Source organism: Balaenoptera musculus, chromosome 2 (genome assembly GCF_009873245.2).
Source record: "Balaenoptera musculus isolate JJ_BM4_2016_0621 chromosome 2, mBalMus1.pri.v3, whole genome shotgun sequence".
NCBI lineage: Eukaryota > Metazoa > Chordata > Mammalia > Artiodactyla > Balaenopteridae > Balaenoptera > Balaenoptera musculus.
Window position 1 is genome coordinate 47,303,453 of NC_045786.1, and position 24,390 is coordinate 47,327,842.

Genomic DNA, 24,390 nt, shown 5'->3' on the forward strand with positions numbered 1-24,390 from the left:
TAGGGGCTTCACTGTGCTTGCATTTCAAACTCAGATCAGTGGGATCACAATCAAAAATAGAGGTCTGGAAAATTTTGATGCAAAGATGGCCACGGGCTGCAGCGTTTCGCTCACTAGCTCACTCTCTCTCTCCTTTTTTTTTTTTTTTTTCTTTCCAAGACAGACACCCTGACATGGCTGTGATCCTTTGGATGACAGAGTTGTCAGAAAAGAAAGAGAAAATTGCATCTTGTCTCGTAACTTCCCTTCAGTCAAAGGAATTTAGGATCTTATTTCCAATAAAAGAGAAAAATGATTATTTTCTGGCAAGCGTAGGACTCTAGCTCAGAAGAGTTTTGGATTTCATGATTAGTGATTTACTCCTAGACGTTTAGGTCTGGGGTCTCCTCTTCATTTATCCAGAGTATTAAGATGATTTCTCATTCAGCTTGTGTTCCTACGTTACATTAAAATTTCTTACCACTGTCAATCTTAGGCAAGTTCGGGTGGATAAACAAAAGTATATACTTACACATACATATGTATATGCACACACAACTTTAATCGTTAAACCTGGAGATTGGCCTGGCTACTTCATATTTTGTGGGATTTCGTGCTCACTCATATTTCGTCCACCCCTCAAGATGTCAGCACTTTCTGGTTCAAACAGGGCACAGGAAAATCAATTGTCTCTGTAATTGATCCATGGCGGGCAGGGGGAGAAAAATAAAAGAACTGGGGAGGGTGGGTTCTATGAGAACAGTTCTAAGGAACTCTGAAATGGGACCAGGCTGAGTAGATGCAAAGAAGCTGGTTTGACAGGGCTGTAGAAGACTTTGCGAACAAGCATAAATAATGCCAATTATGCTAAAATTGGAGTCATCTAAAATCAATTTCTATTAGTTTGGCAGACTTTAGGAAGAGAAGAAAAAAACAAGGACTAATTAATCATCAACTTGCCAATTTTAATTTTTACCTAGCTATGTTAGACAAACGACAATGTACTTTTGGGAAATAATCTAAATTATAGTTGGGTTTCATTAAGTCTGAGACCAGGATGAGCAGAAATTAGATTCCTGAGAACTTCTCTGAAGTGCTTGTATTAAGAGCAGTGATCCCACAGTGGAGGAAGAGACCGGAATAAAGAATGTCTCCTCATCCCTGAATTATGGAGTCAAACCACTTAAGAATGTGTGTTCTTTAACAGGTGGGCAGACAGGGAAAACTGTAAGAGTTGCTCTAACTGGTTTTACAAGTTCAAATCCTTGATTCCTCTAGTTTCTGTCAATTGGAGCAGCCGCTGCCAGCGCCTTGGAGTTGGGGAGCGGCGGCAGGACCCGGGTGGCCGCTGGGCCGGTGGGACAGGCCTCAGCTGCGGAAGCTTTCTCTCCTATGCCAGGCCGAGGGGGAGAACTTGGCTTCTGGCGCCCTGGATTTAGTGATTACAGAAGGAAGGTGGGGAAAAGTAGACTGCCCCTCAAATCTCACATTTAGAGCCTTCGCAGACACCCAAGTTGCCAGGGCAGAACGTCCCGCCCTGGAGGTTTAAGGAGGGAGCGGCCGCATGTCTACAGGGCGGCCGCTACCCTCAGATCAGCTTCTCCAATATATATATTTTCCAGACCCACAGTAAAGGAATAGACAGCAGGTCCTAAGTATAACTTTTTAAAACTTGAGCAGAGATGCAAACGAAGGGGAGCCTTCTCTTTGCAAGAGGGCCACCCACTGGGCTCTCAATCTCGCTCTTTCTCTGTCTTCTACGAGGGACCAAGGCCCCCAGCTGGGCTTTAAAAGCGGGATTTTGCGCAGTGAATACAGTGGGGCCTGTCCTGGCTTCCAGGAAAATCGCTTAGAGTGAAAAAGGGCCGGCGGGATAACGGGCAGAAAGCAGGGGAGGCAGGAGGGGATCCTTGGCCGAATGGAAACTGTGCCGCCTCCGAGCCGGAGCCGCGCGCAGGCCCCAGCGGGGAGGAGGCACAGCGGAGCAAGGGTTCGGCGGAGATCAACGGCACCGTGGGCGCGCCGAGTGCCCGCGATAACCCCTGCACCAGACTGGAGAGGGTTCGAGGCTCCTCCGGTGGGACGTGGGAGTTGTTGGGGTAACCTTCCCTGCAGAATGCAGAGCTGGCAGGAGGCTCCATAAAAAAACACCATGAAGATGCGGTCTTGAGGGCCGCCTGCTTTGCCCACAACAGAGGGGTTTTCTCGGGACTGAAGGGGAGGTGAAACTCATGCAACTCGGATCCCGCCTGGGACCCGCGAGGAATGCCCCTTCTGCAACCTATTAACCAGGAACTCCAGCGGGGGGGAAGAGGGCGACAACTCCAAGTGACAGGCTGCGGGTGACCTCCCGGTCCTCATGTTCTACCATCTCCAGTCCTGGGAGCTGAGGACACGAGTAACCTTCCTCTCGCCATCTTATTCTCGCCTTGGAAAAAAAAAAAAAAAGTGAGGGCACAGGGGAGAATGGCAAAGTGGAGGTCAGAGGCTTCAGGGAGCTTGAAAGGAACCCGCGCCTCTAGGTTTTAAAGCAAACTAAGCCAAAAACAGCCCAAGCGCCTCTGGCAGCCCATGGGCCAGAGCTCGGTATGTCTAGGGCTGGGCTGGGCCCCGCGCGCCTCTGCCTGTCCGGCCTCGAGTCAGGAGACCCTGAGTGCACCCCTCTTCGCAGCTGCTGGATCCCTCCGGACAGGGTGGCTGTGGGGGGCGCTGCCCAGGGCAGGGAGGGCGCGGGGCTCAGGTGGAGAGCTCCGCGGCGCTGGAGGCTGGGCGCCCACGGCCGGGGCCCCATTCCAACCCCTAAGCCGCGCGCTCTGCCCTCTCCAGGAGTGAGACATGCAAACATTCCCGGGCCTAGCCGAGTGCTGGAGAGGGGAAAAGTGGAGCGACCAGAGACATGTTCCGGCTGTGTTACCACTGGCGCAGAAAACTGAGCGTTTCCAACGTTGGAAACCTCCTGTGGCTGCTGGGAGAGGCCGGCCTCTCGGGGCGGCGAGAAAGCACTCGAATTCCCTCATTGCCATCTTGGCCTTTTCTAAAATGATGTTTTTTTTAAAAATTATGAAACTAAAAACTCCAGGCGAGGCAACTCCTTTCTTCCCGTTTTGATACGACATCCACTAAATAAAATCCGCTTTTAAGCCGTTTATACTCTAACTTCAAAGGAACACATGTTAATTTTACGTTTATTTAAATGATTGCCAGGCTGACTTGTGAGGGGTTCTCCCCCTCCTCCAGCCCTCCCTCTAGATTTTAACATATGGAGTATTGTAATGATTCAGCACCACTCTGGAAAGCAGGCAGCTTTTTTGTTGATATCATTAATTAATATCACTTTTGTTGATATTGTTAATTTCATGGAACGCTCTTTAAAGTTTAGCCTGAAATGCACGTGCCAGGACACAAATGGCGAGTGTGTCGGTTATCTCCAATGACCTCTAAGTGGCGACACACTAGGAACAGACCCGACGTCTCCTTGGGTTTCCATGGTCTGCTCCTGCAGACCATGCCATGTGGGATTTCGTGGGCACGATCTCCTGGTGCCCATGGTTCCTTGATCTAAGCCCAGGCATGAATATTTTTACGCCAAGCACGCCCAGGTGACCACACTCCCAGGTGGTTTGCCACTTGGGACTAAACCTCTGCTCCTTGAAGGCAAGGTCTGTAGACGTGGAGGGAAACGCGGGGGACTTCAGGCGATCTTTTTGACACCACGTCCAGTTTTTAGGATCTCGTGCCAATTTCTCAGTGTGTTTCTGTCCAGATAGACTAAGCTCTTTGGAGTTAATTAACCTGTGGTCCAGCTACGATTAATATAGAGCGAAGAAAAGACGGAAAGAGGGGGAATTAGAAAGAGGAGAGGGAAATAAGTAGCGTGCCTTTAGCAGCATTCCTTTATACCGGTCGGCCACAGTTAGTTACCGACTTTCCAGCCGCGAGGACGCTGTGCGCCATTTACTGTAATTGAATTGCTGTTATAACACCTTTCAGAGGGACAGCAATGCGTTTCAAAAAAGTTGCGCGTGCGGCCTGCGGCTGCCTGTCCTACTCCTGCCGTCGCCGCCCGCCCGCCGGGCAGAGCTGCCCCTCGGGGACTGGGGACACAGGGCTCGATGTGCCCCCGGGCGGAGCTGGAGGAACCCGGCCCCTGGTGAATCCAGCCCAGGGCGTCCCTAGTCCGGCGGATACTCTGGGACTCTGGGGATGCCAGGGACCCCGAGAGGGCCGGAACCCAAAGCCTAAACTGAATAAGGGATGAGAATAGGACCTGGAATTGCAGAAACTGGGGAAATCAGTATGCGTCGGGGGTAATCTCCGAGCCACCAAGGCCTCTGCCCTCACTCTTCCATTGGATTTGGATTCTCCGGCGCTGACCCGGGTGCTTAGACGGCACTACCTTCCCCTCCCCCATCCCCCAGACTTGGCCTGGCCTCTCTGGGGACCTGCTTGCCCTGAGGAAAGAGGAAAGTTTCCTGCCCGGGGCTAGGAACCAGAGGTTGGGGCCGGGTGCTGAGATGCCCTGTCGTGTGTTCCCCCCACCCCCACTCCGACTCTGATAGACCTCCCCAGCCTCGGATTTTGGCCATGCAGGCCCGGGGCAAAGCCTCGAAGGCAGCAGGATTCATCACCTCGGTCTCTCGGCAACAGCCTCTGGCTTCCTTCCTCGTCTCCCCTACCCCTCAGCAGTGTCCTCGCTGAGACCTCAGGGCCAGCCAACTCTTTTCTCTGGTACCCCTCACGCCCCGCTGGCTCCCCTCTTGGGCTCCACACAGCTTTCTAGGCACAGAGAGCAAACTTTATTCATATGCGTATCCCTCCTGCCACACCCCAGCCCCAGGACAGTCAAGGTCTCCCAGCCTTCAGCGCAGCCTTTGGCTTGGTCTCCAGGAGAGTAGCAGGTTGAGAGAAGTGTATGTGAGTGTGTGTGTGTAAGGGGAGTGCAAGGGGATCTCCCCACCCTATGGCCCCGAGTAAGATCTCTATGGCTAGTTTAGAGAGGCTAGGAAAAGAGAAAGGCGACAACTAGAGGCTAGACTGTGCTTCACAGGCCCTGGGAGGTGAGCAGAGAACTTCTGGGACCGGAGCGCTCGGCGGCGAGAATAACCCGCGGATCTGAGCATCCTCAGTCTCATCTACGCAGGTCAGCCAGAGAAGCTGAGGCACCGGTGGCCACGCTGGGCTCCCTCAGTCGCCCAGTGCCGTGCGCAGGGCGAGGGTCAGTGAGGCTAGAAAGAACTGTCCAAGGGGGATTGGGACGGAAACCAGAGGGCAGAACAGGGTTGAAGGAGCAACCACTCGAGGGGAGAAGGAACGCCCCGGGGTTTGGCCCTCAGCGACAGAGTGGGGAAGCCTTATGACCTTAGTTTGGGATACACCTAACCGGTGTGTGTGTGTGTGTGTGTGTGTGTGTGTGTGTCACTGCATACGCGAGGTGGTGGTGGTGAGAGGGACACATGGGGGGGAGGGGGAAGGGGTGGCTTGGCATGCACGCACATCAATGTGACTCCAGTTGACCTTCTCTTTTCCTGGGGAATATTCAGCTTCCTCCGGGGCTTGCTAGACATAAAGTTTTCTTCAGAACCAAAAAGTCTATTGCTCTCGGAGGCATCCAGCGATGAGAGCAAGCATGTGCTCTGCGATCCTGAGAGCTGGGGTGCATTCACCCCTTCCCCCACCCAGGCACAACACCTCGCCGCCTACGTCTGCTTTTCTGCAAAACCAAGTTCTTTGCCTTTCCGGTGTGGCCAGGAGACGGGATGGGGAGGATATCTTGCCCCTGGTCTCCCGTGGCCTCCTGAACAATTAGGGGTGGAGTTCGGGAGGGCGATAAAATCTGCAAGAACTCGGGAAAGTGACTTTAATGGGGAGGCCTCGGGAATGTTGGGGGTAAATTGCCTCAAGGCTCGGTTGAGAACAGGAGAAAAAAAGCAGGTCCCATCCTCCGGTATCTGGACCCAGTTTTCTTTGACGGGAACCGCGGGCTCTTCGGTTTGCGCCTCGGAGTCTTGGAGACAGAACAGGTTCGCGCCTGCCTCGCTCCGCTTCTTGGCGAGGGTGAGGAGGTCGCCCCAGGGAGACAGGACTACAGAGCGCGTTAAGGAGTCAAGGGCAAAAGCTCATTCTGCTCACCCAGTGTTAGTAGCGAGGCTTGGGGTGTGGTGGTCTGGCTGGTATGAGACTCCCCTTCACTTGGGACTGCAGCCAAGGCTGGGCTTGTGAGCGGCTCGTCTCCCGCTCCATTGCCGGGCTCCATGTACTCCCGCAGCCCTGACAAAATCCGTATCCTTGCAGTTTTGACGTTCCCATCACTAGACCTTGCTCAGTAGTGATTTTCGCCGGGTATTAACCTTTGCGCAACAAAGTTGATTGCCAACAGCTAGAAAGATTCTTTAGGAAAAGACATGGACAAAAATAGAAATAAGAAGACTGAAGTGAGCCATGAGCCCTGCTTGAGGCTAAGAACCTTACTGCGTTATCTCTTTACATCCTCACAACGCTGCCCCCACCCCACCGCCAGACATAGGTGCTACCCTTGTCTCCTTTTTGCTGCTGAAGTAACTGAGCTTCAGGGAAGTTAAGAACCCTTACTAAGTTTAACCAGCTAGCAACAGGCCAGGCCTGGATGGAACCAGGCCAACTTTTCTGGAAGCCAGCTTCCATCCCAGACTGGACTCAGGAGAGAAACCTGCTCACTTGCAGGTCTAAATGGAACAAAGGGACAAAGTGGTCCTTTTCCCTGGAGATCTGTCTCAGCCCGTAGGGAGCCAGGAAAGGGTTTTCTAGCAGGCGCCAGCCAGTGTACCACTCAGCTGAGAAGTAGCAAGTGAATGGGCCAGCAATTCCCCTCCACGGCACAGTCTGCTGCTTCCAGGGCTGGGAGTCAGTATGACCCTGCACTTTCTGTATTTCAGAAATGAACCAGAGGTGAGGGCTTCCCTGGTGGCGTAGTGGTTGGGAGTCTGCCTGCCAATGCAGGGGACACGGGTTCAAGCCCTGGTCTGGGAAGATCACACATGCCGCAGAGCAACTAAGCCCGTGCACCACAACTACTGAGCCTGTGCTCTAGAGTCTGCGAGCCACAACTACTGAGCCCACATGCCGCATCTACTGAAGCCCACACGCTCTAGAGCATGTGCTCCGCAACAGGAGATGCCACTGCAATGAGAAGCCCATGCACTGCAACGAAGAGAAGCCCCCGCTCTCTGCATCTAGAGAAAGCCCATGCACAGCAACAAAGACCCAACAGCCAAAAATAATAAATAAATTTATCAAAAAAAAAAAAAAGAAATGAACCAGAGATGCTTGCTGTGTCATGTGTCCCCCACAAAAGAAGCATGGGATAATTATTCCTTTTTAAGAGCCCATTAAAAGAGCACTTCGATTTGTAAGGGGGGTGGGGGAGAGGGAGAAAGGAAAGAAAGCACCTGTGACACTGGGGCATATTTATCCTGGGAGATGAGCACAGACTGGCGGTGGCAAACAATGAGATTTGCCACAACAGAATAAACAGTTCCATTTCAAACATTCTGACATGCTCCCTGTTCTGATGGGGAGAGACGCTGATGCAAACCAGTCAAGAGAACTTCCCTTTTACTAAGAAGTCCCATTCCCCACAGGACCCTAGGAAAATGTTCTCAGGGTAGAGCAGAGAGTCATCCATTTACATCACCAGAAGTACCTGTTTGCAGGTGCTAAAGGACACAAGGAGGGCATCTCCCCGCTTTTTCCTTTTAATCTATTTCCATGGTCTTTTCATGGAGTTCATGAGGAATCAAACTTTAGCACTGCTTTTTTTTTTTCAACTAGGAAAGCAGATTATGCCTTAAGCATAACCGCAGCAGACTTATGTCGTAGTGATTATAGAGAATCATTAATTTTCCTACCAAATTGGTGTGGGTAGTATTTGACCTAACCTTTGTTCTTTTCTTTTTTAGTTTTTCTTTTTTTCAATTTTCTCATGAGGGTGAAGTGAATTTAAGAAAATACTCTCCTTAGAATCTCTCTCTCTCTCTCTCTCTCTTTCAATATACATACACAAGTTACATCTCCATGAGTCTAAGCATCTAATAGTTTTAAGGCTGATGTGGAAAAAAAATCAGTGTACCTAGTTAGCCATTTTTAAAAAATTCAAAACAGCGGAATGGCAGATAGTATTCAAGTCTTCAACTCATAGGAAGGAACCACCTGTGTGTGTTACTCATTTGGAAGGAGGTGGTCAGTTTGGGTCAGCCAGTCCTAGGAGAATATTATAAGTCAAGATCAGCTGCGCCTACCTGGCGACACCCCAAGCCTATTCTGCATTTAGAGCTTCCTAGCTTGGGAGGTGGGTCATGCATGTTGGGAAGAGGTGGAAGCGTGGGTGAGGCTGTGGGTATAGCGTGGAGAATACAGGAATCTAGTAGGAAGGGGAAGAGTGATTATTTTCCTGCTCTCCATGGAAACTTTCTCACTTATGCATTTATTTAACACCCACTTATTGAGTAGGTAGGATGTTCCCAGCATGGTACAAGGCACTTGTGGACACAAAGATTAGTAAGTCATGGGCCCTGGCCTCTAAGAGTTTTTAAGTTTGTGGGAGAGAGGCAAGCAAACATGACATAATACTCTCTGATAACGGGTACAAGGAGCTTTGGAAACTTGAAAGAGGGCGGTTCTTTCTGCCTCGGAGAACTGCTTGGGAAAGATATCAGAGTGAAGGTGATTTGATCTGGGACTCAGAAGGTGTGGGAGGTGGGGCAGAGTAAGGATGGGGAGGAGAGAGAAATGGGAACTCCAGCTGGAGGGAGGCACAGAGTAAAGGTAGGGAAGGTCAGACCAGGTTCTTATTCCTCTGGGGGGACAATCATGTTCATTGTTCCCTGGATTATTGGAGCTGTGTAAAGAAGCCAGAGGTTACTCACATAGTTCTTAATTAGAGTGTGTCTTCTGCCTCCCTGTCGTTTTCATGGGGCGGGGGGAGGAGTAGATTTGAAATGATTTCCAAGAGGATGGAGCTTCTTTTTAGTCTAACTGATGAGCCACATTTGGATTTCCTTTTAGAGTGAATAAATTGAGCTCCTTGTGTCTTGGGCATTTACCTGAAGGTTTAAGACAGAGAGAAGAACACATAAAAGTGGACAAGGTCGTGGAAATATCAGAGGAGATTAGTATAAGGATCACTGTGGCCAAAAAAAAAAAATCCTGCCAGAATGTATTCTTAACTTTGCACGAGTGCCAGCAGTATGGGTACCATCGGCTTCCTCTTCAGTGCTTATGCTTCTCTCAGAACAGATGAAACATGCTGTTTTGGTTAGTGCTATGTGTCTCTCTCTCCCTTGGGGCTGGAAGCCCCTCGGAGGCTGGGAGTAGAACTGTATCATTTATGTTCCCAGTTCCTGGCACAGTGCCAGGCACATAATAAGAGCTCAGTCCATTCTCAATGAATGAATGCTGCAAGTGTAAGAATGTTGGTTTTTAGTTTGTGTTCATGATAGTTAGAGAATATCTTTTTATGTTTATCATTTTGGGTTTTACAACTAGTTCTGATAAAAACTAGTTCTTATTCATGGTGCGACTAGCCTGTTTAAGTGAAAGGCATGAGCACAATAGTTTTTAAACTGTATCCCCTGCCTTGACCTTGGGCAGTCACCTCCAAGGCACTCAAGAGCCACAAGTTTGAAAACCATTGTACTAGAGGCTTCAAATCAATGTTGTCCAATTCGTTGCTCTAGTTATTCTCAGCATGATTGTTAGGCTTAGCTGTGCTCTCTATCATAGTCTTCCTACCATTCAGAACCATAGTAAAATTTCATACAACCAAAACTCACTTTTTGCATACGTTCTGCTGTTATTGTTGTCATTTTATGTATAATTTAGACATTGGCCAAGATACTTTCTTAGTTGGGCTAAAGAGAGATTAAGAAGATACCTTCTTCTTCCTAAGACTTCTATATAACTTTTGGATGACCTAAGGAATAGCAACAATCTGGGTTCTTAAAAGTTAATATCTTATGGCCACTTATCCAGGGAGAGGACAAGATCTATGTCAGAAGAGGGATTAATCTAAGATGTTTTGATGCCCTTCTTTTGCACCGCTGCTTGGTGTTAACATTTTCCAACATAGGCACCAATTAGATCTTGGAAACAAGCATGAAGAAAAGCATAAAATGAGATCAAAACATGATCAGCTCCCTCTGAATTCTACCTTATGTTTTAGCAAGTCTATTGGCCCTTGGCTTGGAGTAATTTCAAATTCCCACTGGCTTAGTGGCAAGACAACTTCTCATTCTTTTCTAAAAACACTCTTCCTTAAAAAAAAATTCCTGCCCACCACCTTCTCTCTCTTGTGAATTCTCTTTTTAGAATTCAAATTGCAAAGAAATTCACAAGTGAAATAGAATACATTTTGGAGCCCTGTGTTCATTGTTCCTAGCTCTAGGGAGCAGTAGAATTTTTCAGTAAAGAAGTTTATAGTTTTTGTTTACTTTGAGTTGAGGAGGCCATGTTAGCCTTGATAATCATCTCAGAGATACTGTGTCTTGGTATCCAGACAGCTGAGGTATTGTACAAGTATCATCTAGCCATGAGTACATGACTCAAAAAAAGACAAAACTTTGAGGGCTGTGGGCCTCTTGGGGTAAGGACAGAGTCAAACTCTTCTATAGCAATATCAAAATATGATTCCAGAGAGCCCATGATGAGAGATTCAAATGGGATTGGATGATACAAATGCAAAAGATGGGAAATCCAGCTTTAGGTCAATTGCCAGCCCTACTGCGTTCCAGTGGCTCTGTGAAGACTATAAAAAGTAGAGACTTCACTTTTGGGATTCTGATAGGAAACCAATATAGTAACCTCTCCCATCTTGGAGAATTGTACTCACGCCCACGTTCCTACACCTAGTGATCTTGAAGCAGGGTTTCAGTTCCCGGCCAGTGATTGAGGTCGGGTCCCAGTGGTGAGAGCACCGAATCCTAGCCACTAGACCAGTGGTCAGCGACAAGGCCCTGGCCCTACGGCTTTGTAGAAAAAGAATTCCCACAAAGACAGAAAGTAGTGAAACAAGTAACGTATTTATTAAGAGAAAAAAAGAGTACAGTACGTGTGGATAGACACATGGGCGGGCTCAGAGAGAGAGTCGCGCCCTCATGGCAGTTTAAATCACTTATATGGTGCGTTTCTTCTGGGTTTCCTTTAGCCAATCATTTTAATTTGCCTGCTTCAAAGTCCATACTTGGTATATCTTGGGAACTTCCCATGTGTGCATGCGCATCTCTTAACCAAGATGGAGTCTACTGAAGAGGCCTATGGGTAGACTTAGCCACTTAGCATCACTCCCCTTCTGACTTCCAAGGAGCCTTTCTGTGCACGTGTAGTTGGGGGTGTCTCCTGACTTTGAGAATGAGGGATATGTGGTGTTTTATCTTCTATCTGGGCAGGGCCCAACCTGTTATTCTGGTCTTGGACTATTGGCCCATAGTGAATGAACTCCAACTGTTTGCCCCAGGGGCCCATCTATCTCCTGCTTCACTAGGAATCTAAATATTATTACAACTAATGTATCAATTTATTATTCTCAATGCATATATTTCTGAGAAATATTAAGAAAGGAAATTATACATTTATAGACTAAAAAGGTAAAAATTATTTGAATTTAAAACTTGGGATGCTAGTACATTTCCTTTTGTTTAAAGTACGGCTGCCTCAAATGAACCTATCTATGAAACAGACACAGGCTCACAGACATAGAGAGCAGACTTGTGGTTGCCAAGGGGAGAGTCGGGGGAGGAGGCACTGGGGGTTTGGGATTAGTAGATGAAAACTATTACATATAGAATGGTCCTACTTTGTAGCACAGGAAACTATATTCAATATCCTAGGATAAACCATAATGGAAAAGAATATAAAAAAGAAAGTATATATGTGTGTAACTGAGTTACTTTGCTGTACAGCAGAAATTAATGGAACATTGTAAATCAATTATACTTCAATAAAATAAATTTAAAAAATAATAAAGCATGGCTGCCTGTGCCATCTTTACTCACTCGAGATGGCCTGTAATAATCTTCCATGGTAGCCAATTTAGTAAGCATAAATTACTGGGAACTTTATATGGAATAAATTATGTTCTTAAGCCTTCTCAGATGTGCAGCCAATAGAGATTTTAAAGCAGAAAACAAAATGCAAAATTTAACTTGAAGGGGTATTTATTGTGTTTGGAACCCTCTCTGAAGTTGTTTCCTCTCTACCTCTGTGAGGGGATTACAGGGGGTGCCTTCCAACCTGAGGCATTCCTAGCCACACGAGGCTCTTCAGAAACCTGCACGTGGTTTGCTTCTTAGATTTAAATAAAGTGACAAAGAATATTGCGGGCCCGAGGAAAAAAATGAAGAACTACGTTTGAGTCACAGACAGGACAAACAGGGAAGCTGTCACTGATCCCAAATGTGCCATTACCCGACTTGCATGCTTTTGTTGAGAACCTTGTGCTACCATCTTTTTTTGTACGACCATTGTGAGTGCAATTCATGGGTACTCATAAATGCAAGGTAAGTTTAATTGATTTGCGGCTTTCCACATTGCTGATGATGAAGTGGTGCTTTGGCTGTTGAAAGGTGAGGGGAACTTGATTTCAATGTGGAGATGAGATGCTGCATTCTCTAAACTGACAGATGGAAATTCTGCTTCAGAATTCATTATTCGATGTGAAGGACAATGGTGAAAATTTGAATCTTCAAAAGAGTGCAATGGGTCAAAATACAGTCAGACCATTAAAAGTTAAATGAATTGCAACGTGGAAAATCATTGGGAAATGCATTTAGGTGGCAGCTTCTGGGTTCCCTGATAATGTTTTTTGATAGCCTTTTCCATGTCATCTTAAGTTTTCCTCATTCTCTTTAAGCTACTAAGGTACCTAACTAGAACTTTGGGTCGACATAATACCTGACACATGAATGGAAAATGGCATTCCTCATCTAAAGATACAAAATATCGTGATAAGGGGTTGATGCTTTCTGGGTCTCCTGTGGGGAGGTCAAAACTACATGGCTATATCTAGTTTATTAACAGAAAATTAAGTTACAAAATAGCACATGTTAATTGTAATAAGCCAAACAATTAAAATGTATGAAAAAAAATTTTAACAGTTTCCTTTCTAATCAACTCTCCTCCATGGTTTTCAGATTGTATACATGGATTCTCTGATGCTTCTCTCTTTAAGGGGTGGAGTCTAATTCCCAGAAATGACATAGAATTACTTTGGAGACTAGGTAATAAAAAGCAATTGTGGCTTCTGATTTAGGTGCAGGCTCTCTTTTTCTCTCTCTTGGACCTCTGGCTCTGGGAAGCCTTACAGAAAGGTCCACATGGCAAGGAACTGAAGTCTCTGCCAAGAACCAGTGAGGAATGGAGGTCTGCCAACAAGTAGGAGAGTGAACTTGGAACCAGATTCTGCAGCCCAGTCAGTCTTAAGATGACCTCAGCTCCAGCCAATAGCTTGACTGCAACCTCACGAGAGATCCAGAAGCAAAAGCATTTACTAAGCTGTTCTCAGATTCCTGAGCCTCAGAAACTGTGAGATCACAAGTGTTTGTTGTTTTAACTTGCCAAGTTTAGGGTTAATTTTATACAATAATAGATAACTTGTACATCACTAAGAAGTAACTTGCACAGTGTCTGGCATTGGCTAGAAGCCTAATAAGTATTTGTTGAGTGAATGAATTAAAATGAATAAATGAAAAGTTTTTTTTTTAAAGGTTTTACTTTTCTTTTCTTTTTTTAAAATTTATTTATAGTTGTATTGGGTCTTCGTTTCTGTGCGAGGGCTTTCTCCAGTTGCGGCGAGCGGGGCCACTCTTCATCGCGGTGTGCGGGCCTTCTCACTATCGCGGCCTCTCTTGTTGCGGAGCACAGGCTCCAGACGCACAAGCTCAGTAATTATGGCTCACGGGCCCAGTTGCTCCACGGCATGTGGGATCTTCCCAGATCAGGGCTCAAACCCGTGTCCCCCGCATTGGCAGGCAGACTCTCAACCACTGCGCCACCAGGGAAGCCCCGAAAAGTTTAATTTATGTCCTTCCATATCATTCCATATTTTTTTATAACCTTTTAAAAACTAGCTTCACAGAAGAGTGTTTCTGGGAGAGGATCTCTTTAATTATTAAAAGTTCTGTCATGCAACAAATATTTATTGCTGTTATTATTTGTCAATGAACCACTCTTCCACTGTGAAATACTTGTGAGCCCATTTGAGCATCTGCCAAGCTTTCATAAGGAAGTAGTTATGGAAGCTCTCTCTGTTTAAAGAAGTTAAAAACCATATTTGGGGTTAGGTAGACACAACTGACCAAGAAAAGTGAAGGATTAGTGGACGGACAGAAGTTATCTCTACACTGACATACTCAAGGTATTCATAGGTGAGAATGAGACCAAACACTGAACTGAGGGATATAAATAGTGCAAGACATTCAACAGTGAATGTGAACAGTGTGGGGGAATGTGGCTCTCTCGTTCTCTCTGTGGTGTGACGTGTGACTGGAACTGGCTTTTGGGTCAGATAATCTGGCTCAGAATCTCCCCTCTTTCACTTATGAACTGTGAGAACTTAAGGAACTCATTTAATCCTTTGAAGCCTCTTTTTCTTCATCTACACATTAAGCAAGCAAATAGTATGATATAGGATTTTTAAACAGATAAGGCCTGTAAAAGGTTTAGGCTACTCCCTGGCTAAATTTTTGAAGTAAAGCACTTCAAAAATTGTTAGTTCCTTTTCTTAAGAGGAGTTGTCATGTTTCCTACATGATTAGACCACTTTCCTGCTCACATGAACCTCCCTGTCAGTACCCACGTGCAATATGTTAAGATTGTCTGAAAATCTGGAGTCAAGGAGAATAATTAGAACATGGTTGAACTTCTCTGCTGCCCTAGGAGGAGCCTGGTAAGAAGAAATAAAGGTAGCATGGACACATTTACAGTCTTTAAGGCTGGACTCTGGAGAAGATGCTGAACACTCATGCTACTGTTCTTTCTATTCCATGTGGCTTTCTGTAGGTGTGGTTCTAACTTTTGACTGGTCTTTCAAAGAGACAAAATGCATTTAGAGGCTCCTCTTGCACCATTAAGGTAGCCTTGATGGTTGGTCCTGCCTGCATACCTCTAAGCTGCAATTCTGAGGTTTGAGCTACCTGGACCATTGCAGAAGTAGTTCAGCCAGAAGATTTCAAGGTTGTTTAGTGGCAGACAAGTCAAGAAGTGGTTCTCTCACTCATCACTTAGCTGCTTCACCTTGATTTGGCCATACTTGAAATTGTATATCTCTTCATATTCTCTTCTTTTTTCTTTTTATCTTGTTCACCCTTCTCACTTGGCCAGTTTCTTCTTCTACTCTCACCCACCCCCATAATCTCCCTCATTTTTCCCGTCTCTCTTTCCCTTCTATCCACCTCCCACTCATAGTGAGGTAGGAGAGAAGAAAACCAGGAGTGAGGCTGGAGTCATTCTGGTTCCTTTCTTTCCTCTCTTCTCCTTATTCATGCTGTGTGCTTCTGCTGCAGAGGCACTTTGGAATTTGTCAAGCAAGTGAGTTTCTAGGTAGATCCCAGTTATATTTTAGATAGAAATCTAGGGCTGTGTGAGGGTCAATTAAACATATTTAAGACTTTTAGGACAGTGGACAAAATGATCTTTCTCATTTGGCTTACTCCTTGGCTAGAAACACACCATTATTCCTATTCTCAACATTTTAGTATTTTCCTTGAATGGGTCTTCTGACCTTCTGGCTAACAAAACAAAACAAAACAAAACAAAACAAAACATGAATACGTAAAATTTACCATTCATCAACCAGTTTGAACATATTCCTTTATTATGAGAGTAAAAATATAATGAGCAGAGCCAAGAATATGAAATTATTTATTAGATTTATTAAAATATCTCATTTTTCAAGCCCTTTAGGACACATCTGCAAATAAATATGAGCAACAATTAAATGTAACATTAATTATATTAAACCTACATTTCTATTCTATTCACTTTTACATTAACATGTGTCTTTCATGTTTGACTTCCATTTGTTTTTGATATTTAGTAAGATAAAACACATCTTTTTATTTTTTTTTAAAAAGTCCTGGTGGGAGGGATTGGAAGATATAGTCAAGACAATTCTGTAACATGCCCCCTCCTGGGAGTAGAGAAACTCCATTGAGCCTCTCCTTATCTCTATCTCTCCTTGCAACTTATAAAGAAAAATATCCTAGAAGATCTGGGGGGTTCATAGCTTCTTTTTGCTCTAAATCCATTATTTTGGCATAGAAAACAAACATAAATGCATGGCAATTGTAGCAGTGAGAGTTGAGAGAAAATGTGGAAATTATTTATTAGTCAGGATAAGCTAGGTTCTGCAGCTGTAACAAATTAGCACTAAAGTATTAGTGGTTTAACTGAACAAAGGCTTATTTCAGTTGCAAGTTGGCAAGGGGATTCTATGCCATGTACCTACTCATAGGCCCAAGATGATGGAGGCTCTACCATCTATAATCTTGAATTAATGGCATCCTCTGTGGCCATAGCAGGGGAACAGAGTACTGGAAGTTCTCATGACCAGAAGTAACGTGTAATCTTTCTTCTTATATCCTGTTGACCAGAGCTAGTCACCTGGCTAAGCATAACTACAAGGAATGTGGGAAATATAGTCTTCTATGTGTTTGGAAGGGAGAGGAAAGCCAGATATTGGTGAGTGCCAGTGATGTCTACCACATTACATAATTCAATCCCTTCAAGAAAACCAAGGACTAGAAGGGGCTTTGTCCTAGGTCACAAAATAAGCTAGTGGCAGAGTCAATACTAGAACTTAGCTCTTTTGATACCAAGTATTATTTCTGCTGTTATTTTGACAGTAGTTAACTCTTTCCTCTGTGGGAATTAATGGCACAAGAATATTGCAGAGCTACAGAACACACAGAATAAATCGTCAAGTGTGAATGAAGAATGATGACCTTGCTGTGATTTTAAATTATCTTTTTCTATCCTACCTCAGGAAAAGTTTATTTTCTGGTTGTGGCTTAGAGGATTTCCAGGCCATATCTTCTAGTACCATGATGAAGGGAGTTTTCCCTCTCTTACTCAAGCAAATGGGAATTTTTTACACTAGAAGTAGTAACGATATCCTGCATGTATTGATACTTAGACACAAATTTCACAAATCATTTTCAAGTATCTTTTCTCATGTGCTTTACACATAATGTACCAGAAATAAGGAGGTTGGGTGTCACTGACTTAATCTTACATATACCCAGGGCAATGACATGATATGTCCAAGCTCATATAACCCGTTAATGGTGACCTTGGGACTAAAATTCAAAGCTTTGATTTTCAAAACCAGTACTGGAGCACAAGCTAGTTTGCTTCCATCTTTTTCCTGGCATTGTGGATTTCCTGGTGTGACAGAAATAATTAGGTTACTTTCTCCAAGCTTCAACAGCTTTTCAGTGGCAGAATGAGGAACCTAATTTGACTCTTAATCTAGGATGCTTTTGCTAGATTCTTATGTTGAGAAAAATACAACACACATTGACATCTGGAAGGTGTTACATTGAGCTTCAACTTAAAACTCCAGTGCTCTTTTGAAATACAAAAAAATTTTTTGGTCCTTTTGGTTTCCTTAGTTAGGAATAATAATTATAACTAAGACATGGGTTTAAAAGAGTGCCTCTTATATTGCGTGTGCTATATGCATGTTTGCTCTTACTATTACTCAATATTCTGGAATAATCAAGAACAGAGGAGGAAAATGAAACAAAAGGAGTAAATCCAGCTCTACAAATTCTCTTTCTATATCTACTTTCTATTCCTGAGAAGCCATCAGAGTACTGATAGACAATATATGTAATACACAGAAACTTTGCACAACTGATACATCTCCTCGGGTTAGTGAGGTTGCTTTCAGTTGTCACTAACAGAACCTGAGTAGAAGCTGGCTTGATCAAAAAAAGAATGTATTGCTTCAGGCAGTGGAAAAGAACAGGGAAGAGCTAAATGTGTAAAGACGCCCCTAGGAAATTATTTTTTTATCTTTTGGCTCTGCTTTTCTTTGTGTTGGCTTCATTCTCAAGTAGATTCTCTTCAAGTGACAGCAAAGATGGCTACTCATACCTCAAAGATTATAGCTTCATAGTTTAGGGTTTTCTCTCAGTAGTTGCATCAAACATTTCAGGGTTAACATCCATAGGTCTTGATTGGGTCACATGCCCAGCCTTGGAAACATCACCATCATTTTGATTGGTCAGGCCTCAGCTACCTGTCAACTGCTGGACCCAATGGGTGGAGTCAGCTCTATTTAAACCTTAAGGACTGAGAATACAGAAAGGGGGTGGTATCTTAACAGAAAATCAAGCTTCTATTACATAAAGAGGGAATGGATGCTGGGCAGAGAAAAATTACAGATATCTATTCTAGTACTCAACTATATCCTCGAGTACTCAACAAATGCAGGAGAGAAAATAGATTATTATAGGCAAGGGTGTTATTTTATGTTGAAAACAAAGAGAGTTATGATGTTAAGGACAGGTGGAAAAATCTGATAGATGAAATTGGATCTCAAGTTACCTTCCTCTCTTTAACACTACTTTTTCCCAGAGCTTTGCACACGTAATAGAGGTAAATAACATCTTTTACATTTTCATTTCTTATAGAAAAATGTACTGGGGGGAAGGTGTATAGGCCATAAAACAAGATTTTAAAACCTTGTAAGTGATCAGTTTTCTCCAAGTAAATAAACATGGAGATGTTGGTCTATTCTTTAGATAAGATCACTTTTCAATCCCCAGTAAATCCCTGTTATTCAAATGGATTTACCTTTGCTTAATTTGTAAGCAGTGCTGGTCCCAAGCACAACTGCATTCAGAAGAGGAACCTTGTTTCTGATATTCTAATTTTCTATAGATGCCAATTACTGTTTCCTCAAGCCTGGAGTGCAGTTATGGGACAGCCACTTCCTTCTTCAAATCACATCCGTTTATCTGTGTGGGCGAAGTCCATCATTTTCATCCATTTATCATATCTGGTCCATCATTTTCATCCATTCATCATATCCATTTACCATATCAACCATCATATATGAAATATTCCCTAAATACCAATTAAATTCACGCAGATCCATCAACAGATTATGATTGTAAATAAGCCCTGCCAACTGATATTTGTATAGCACATTCCTGCTTCCTAAGTTCTTGCATGTAAACCATCTCACCTGATCGTCATGGGAACTTCGGAAGTCAGGCGAGGCAGATAAGAATATTATTATTCTCCTATCAAAAATGATGAAGCAGAGATGGAGCGATCTACTCAAACTGATAACTAATGTGAGTTTTTGGAGTCCAGACCTCAGGTTTTTCCAACTACATCCTGTTATCTGAGTTTGGGTGAGGGCTGTAGTGTAGGCTAGAATGTAAGAGGAAAAAGTCAGGAATGAATGAACAAGCGTTTGAATACTGACTGCTGATTGTTAGTTGTATGACCTTGGGCAAATTTCTTAATCATTTAACCTCAAATTACTCAACTGTATTGTTTTAATCATTCCGTACCTCATAGGAATCTTGTGATGATTAAATGAAATAATTCATGGACAATGCTTAGCAAAAGCTCTGTATGTAGACCGTGCTTCAGTAGTCTAGATATTGTTGTTATCATATATCTTTAAGTGTATATTTAACCTGCATTCACAAAGAGAAATAAAGAACTGAATCATTCGTCTGGATTGTTCCATGCTTCTGCCTCTATTAACTGCATTTTTCAGGTATGAGTAAAATGTGAGAGTGAATTGCCTGAATCAATCTTCTACCTCACTATGCTTGCGTCTAATTGCTTGATCTATTTTTTTAATTTAATTTTATTTTTTGAATACAGCAGGTTCTTATTAGTTATCTATTTTACACATATTAGTGTATATATGTCAATCCCAATGATCTATTTTTTTTTTTCCTTTCTGATCATCCACCATAAAGCCAAGTATATATTATTTGTACTCAAAAGATTATAAGGTTAATACTATTTTGCATATTCTAGGAGATAAGTGTAAACTCTGCAATATGATTAAACAATTAAGTTTAGACTTATATAAATATCACCACCACCTATTGGAGTCTTTTTTTTTTTTAGACTAAATAAGTCTCAAAGAAAGTATTTCTTCCATTTTACTTTGTTTTGAACTTTTGCCAATTCAGCCTGCATTATAGATTTTCTTAGTGTTTGTTTTATAAAAAGTAAACCGATTATTTCCACACAGCCCCAACATGGTTCTTCTATAACACTGACTTCGCATATAATAGCCAAAACATCCATTTCTTTTGAACAGACCCTCATCAGCAGGTGATTTTGTAGAGTAAAGGCAAATGGAAATAGAAAGCATGTTCCTGAGAAAGGGCAGGCTTTCCTGTTGGTCTTGAGGGTTTCTTTCATCTCAGTGTGTCAGAATTGATGCTCAGCGATAGGGAGAAGTGGCCCATGGGCAGATCCAAATCCCTGCCAAGAGGAGCTTGCGGTCTAATGGTAGAGACAGAGAGCCGGAAATGAAAGACAGTAACTGAAGGATGGAGGCTGTGAGCACGTGTACGGGGAGCACCTAGTACAGATTTGGTGTGGGGGTTTCTCAGAAATGATGACATCCAGGGAGAGGGCTGATGGATGATTGTGAATTAGCCACGCAGGGTTTGGTGTGGGGAGAGAGGAGGCAACTATTCCAGGACAAGTGAAGAGCAGATGCAAGGACGGTAAGGAGTGAGCAAACTTAGCTGGATTGTGGAGCACAGAATTTAAGGAGAAACCTGGCAGGAGAGAAGGCAGAAGAAAGGGTAGGGATGAGAATGGGGAGAGAGCGTACCAATGGAAACTTCTCCCATTCCTACACTCAACTCCACGAAAGGGGAAATGACCTCCGCTGTCCCATTCTGTCCTAGAGGAAAGATGATTGCCTTTAAAACCCAGACTTTCTGGGTATTGAAGGAAAATAACAATGCCTGAGCACTACTATATACCTGGCACAGTTTTAGTTACTTTATATTGATTTAAACAATCCTGTGGTATAGGCACTATTGTTCTACCCATTTTATAGATGAGGATATTGAGGCAAGGAGAGTGAAATGATCTGCCCAATGAACTCAGCGGATGCCTTCCCGGGACTGAAACCCGGGGAGCTTGGCTCCAGGGAATATCCCTTCCACAAGGAGTGCTTGTAGCAGTGAGGTGTCCCATGAGCTGATTCAGGAATGCCTGTAGAGCTTCCAACAGTGCCATAGCAACTATAGAAAACTCTCCTGAAATTAATATATTAATATAAGACATTTACTCTTTTGTTTTTAAAATTTTGGGGCAAGACAATGTTTTAATAAAATGTGTTTATGAAAATAAAGATGTCCTTAAGCTCAACTTATAACTACTATTGCAAGTTATGGAGGTTTACCATGAAAGAACTTCCAGACACCTTTTATCTTTACTTTTGCTTTTTCTTTAACATGAGTAATGAAACTAGACAGGTCACTGTCCGTTAAAGTCAGTAACACTTCCTGGTTTCCAGGAGGTGACAATGATGACTTTTCTTTGCCTTTTCAGTGCTGCTACACTTTGTTGAACTTCAAGGACTAGGTTTTGTTATGACTTATTCAGGATTTTATTTTACTTTGTAATTTTTTAAAGCAAAATTTCTCTTTTTTGTAGGTGGTGTGACATTCTTTTGTCCCCAAAGGAAAATGCAGGCTCCAACCATCCCTGAAATGCCTTTTTGAGTGTCTCTTTCAGAAGCTCATACACTAGGATGTTGAAGGTGCAATATGGCTTTTGATGCACGTGTAGTAGCATAAAGTGAAATTCTAGAGAATACACTACATTTTCAAAAAAGTTAAAGAGGTGAGGCAGATTAAATAAAAAGAAGCTTATTTTAAACTGTGATGCCTTTATCCAGGGAGTTTGTTACTGACCTTCTACCCGACAACCTCCGAATTAACATTGCCTTGCTAACATTTCCAGTGCATGCATAACTTCTGACTAAACTCTACTTTCCATTGGGAAAAAGTCATGCTTGTTAATTGTTTTCAAGTTTGGCAGATTTACTCTAAGAATACTGGCCAAAATCAGGTTCAAAAACAAAAACATCATATAATATTTATATTATCAGAAAAAATGTTTTTATGAAAAATATTTTAGGAACATCTATAGTTCCTGGAATAGTTTTTTTTTTTTTTTTGTATTGTTTAATTTTTTGTCCCTGTCAACTAATGTTTGCCATATTAGATCAGGTCATTTGAGCTTTACATCCTATTTCCACTGTCCTTCCAGGACATATGAGCATGGGCAAACACTTTTTAATTATCCTGATCAAGGGTGGGGGACATATTTTTGCTGATCCCACTTGTAATCAACTGTGATCTTCTAGAAGCAGGTGAATTGATTGCTTTTATCTTCCCCAACTAGTCAGAAGAGTGGGTCATACATTATTCTGGCCTTTTGAAAAATGCAACTCAGTGATTGATTTTATGACTGCCTGTAGCAGCAAATTCCTCAGAATGAATTCTACCAGGTGAAGAAGTATTTCCTATAACTTGCTTTAAATTTCCTTAACATTAACTTCTCCGAGTGGCTCAGTCTCTTATGGGACAATGTAATAAGGATCTATCAGTTTCACTGCCCAGTACCTATCTTTAATGCCTAAGTAAATCTCTTTTTTTCCAGCCCTGACTTAGTAATTTTAACTTTTGAAATCTCTCGTCATGAGTGAATCTACACTACTTGATTTCTTGCCCTGCTCTGGAGCTCTGCAATCTCTGAACTACATTCTTTAAGGTGAGAAAGTGAAAAATGGAGACAATAATGCAGATGAACATGGATTATTCTCCTCTATAATGCTATGGTACTATGCTCGCTCTTATTTTTTTATCTTCTTGATTTCTCTGAACGAAAAAAGGAAAATTCATGGAAGACAATGGAAAGTTGCTTTGAAAAGTTTTTATCTAGTTCATATTCACATACAGTGCAATGTTCTCTTTTACAGCATTATACAGTTGGGGATTTTTTATCCTTTAGAAAATGACCTAAAGGGGCTTTGACATTAATTGTTCTAATTTTGACATCCCCAGGGGGTGGGGTGAAGCCTTCTTTTTATTTAATAGAATAGACATCCATTTCATTAAATAAATGGAGATCTCAAGCATTAGTTACTAATGAAATCAAATTATATATAAAATGTCCAACTATACAAACACCACATTTTTCTCTAAATTTTTGCCAAGATATACCTCATCTCCATCTGCACCCCCAAATAATATTATTTCTAGTGTCTTTCTTAGTTATGGAATGTCACTGTCAATTTGGACTTATTTGGTGACAAAACTTGTGTAAGATTTTCAAACCTTAAGTGAAAAAATTATATTTTAACAAAACATATTTTGTGATTTATTTATTGACATGAATGTGAGAGAGATATCATGCTTTGTGCTTGTTGAGTAAATTGGCTTTGGAATTGTATATTTAAATTGTGGAGGCAGGACTCAGAAGGACCAAAAAAAGAAAAAAAAGACACATCAAATTGGGGTACACACTGAGGCAAGGATGATTTTAATTTTGTTTAATTATGGTGTTTCCATGAAGAGGAGATGATAGAGGAGGGAGAGAAAAAGAGGACGGGAGAGGCCACGTGGTGGGGGGTATGACAAATTAGGAATGCCTCTGCAGTGATTTTTTTTTGCCCTTTTTCTCATGTTCTTCCCTCCCTCCTTCCCTTCCTTCCTCTCTCTCTTTCTCCATATCTTCTCTCTCTTTTACTTCCATCAAAGATTATCGAGCACCTACCATGTGTAAAGACAGAAATAGTCTCTGAACTCAGAGCAAGAAACATGCAATCAAAAAGCAATTGCATGAAGTGCCTTAGAAGTCATTGTATAGGAACCAGCGGAGTGTGGGTAAAGAGCCCACGTCTTTGTTGAGGGGACTGTGAAGATTTCCTGTGGGAAACCATGTTCAAACTGATGCATGAAGGATGGGTGGAACTCAGCCAGGAGAAGAAGGAGTTAGGAAGAGAAAAAGTCATCCATAAAGCAAACAGAGCTTGTGGCAGACAAGCTGAAGGAAGTCCAGGAGGGCAGGAGGGGTGGAGGGCTGGAGGGCAGGGGAGGGTTGGAAGGTTGAAGGGCAGGATTCTAGGGAAGAGTTCACTAGTGAGGACATCAGGGCTTGGAGTGCCAGTTATTGCTTTGAAAACACAACTAAGGACAGTATTTGATGTTCTTTTCCCTAAATCTAATAAAGATTAGATAGAGGTGAAATCATTACAATAAAATACTTTGAAGTAGCTTTAGAACTTCAAAAAAGAGGACCATTAGAAATTCAAGAATGCACCAAACCTCCACATCCCTGGATCCTCCTCCCTATATGGGGACCAGAATATGGGAT

The 24,390-nt window shown here is 43.1% G+C and overlaps 1 long non-coding RNA gene across 3 annotated transcripts in view; it reads left to right on the forward strand.

The window, feature by feature from the left end:
• LOC118888717 overlaps positions 1-24,390 on the forward strand; it is a 41,328-nt gene that overhangs the window by 9,536 nt on the left and 7,402 nt on the right. The window contains exons 2-3 of one of the 3 annotated variants that reach the window (XR_005018355.1): positions 21,664-21,852; positions 22,675-22,785. The exons of 1 other annotated variant lie outside the window; for it this stretch is intronic. This is a non-coding gene — a long non-coding RNA (uncharacterized LOC118888717). The remainder of the gene's footprint in view (positions 1-21,663; positions 21,853-22,674; positions 22,786-24,390) is intronic. One more of the 3 variants, XR_005018356.1, reaches the window with a different exon arrangement.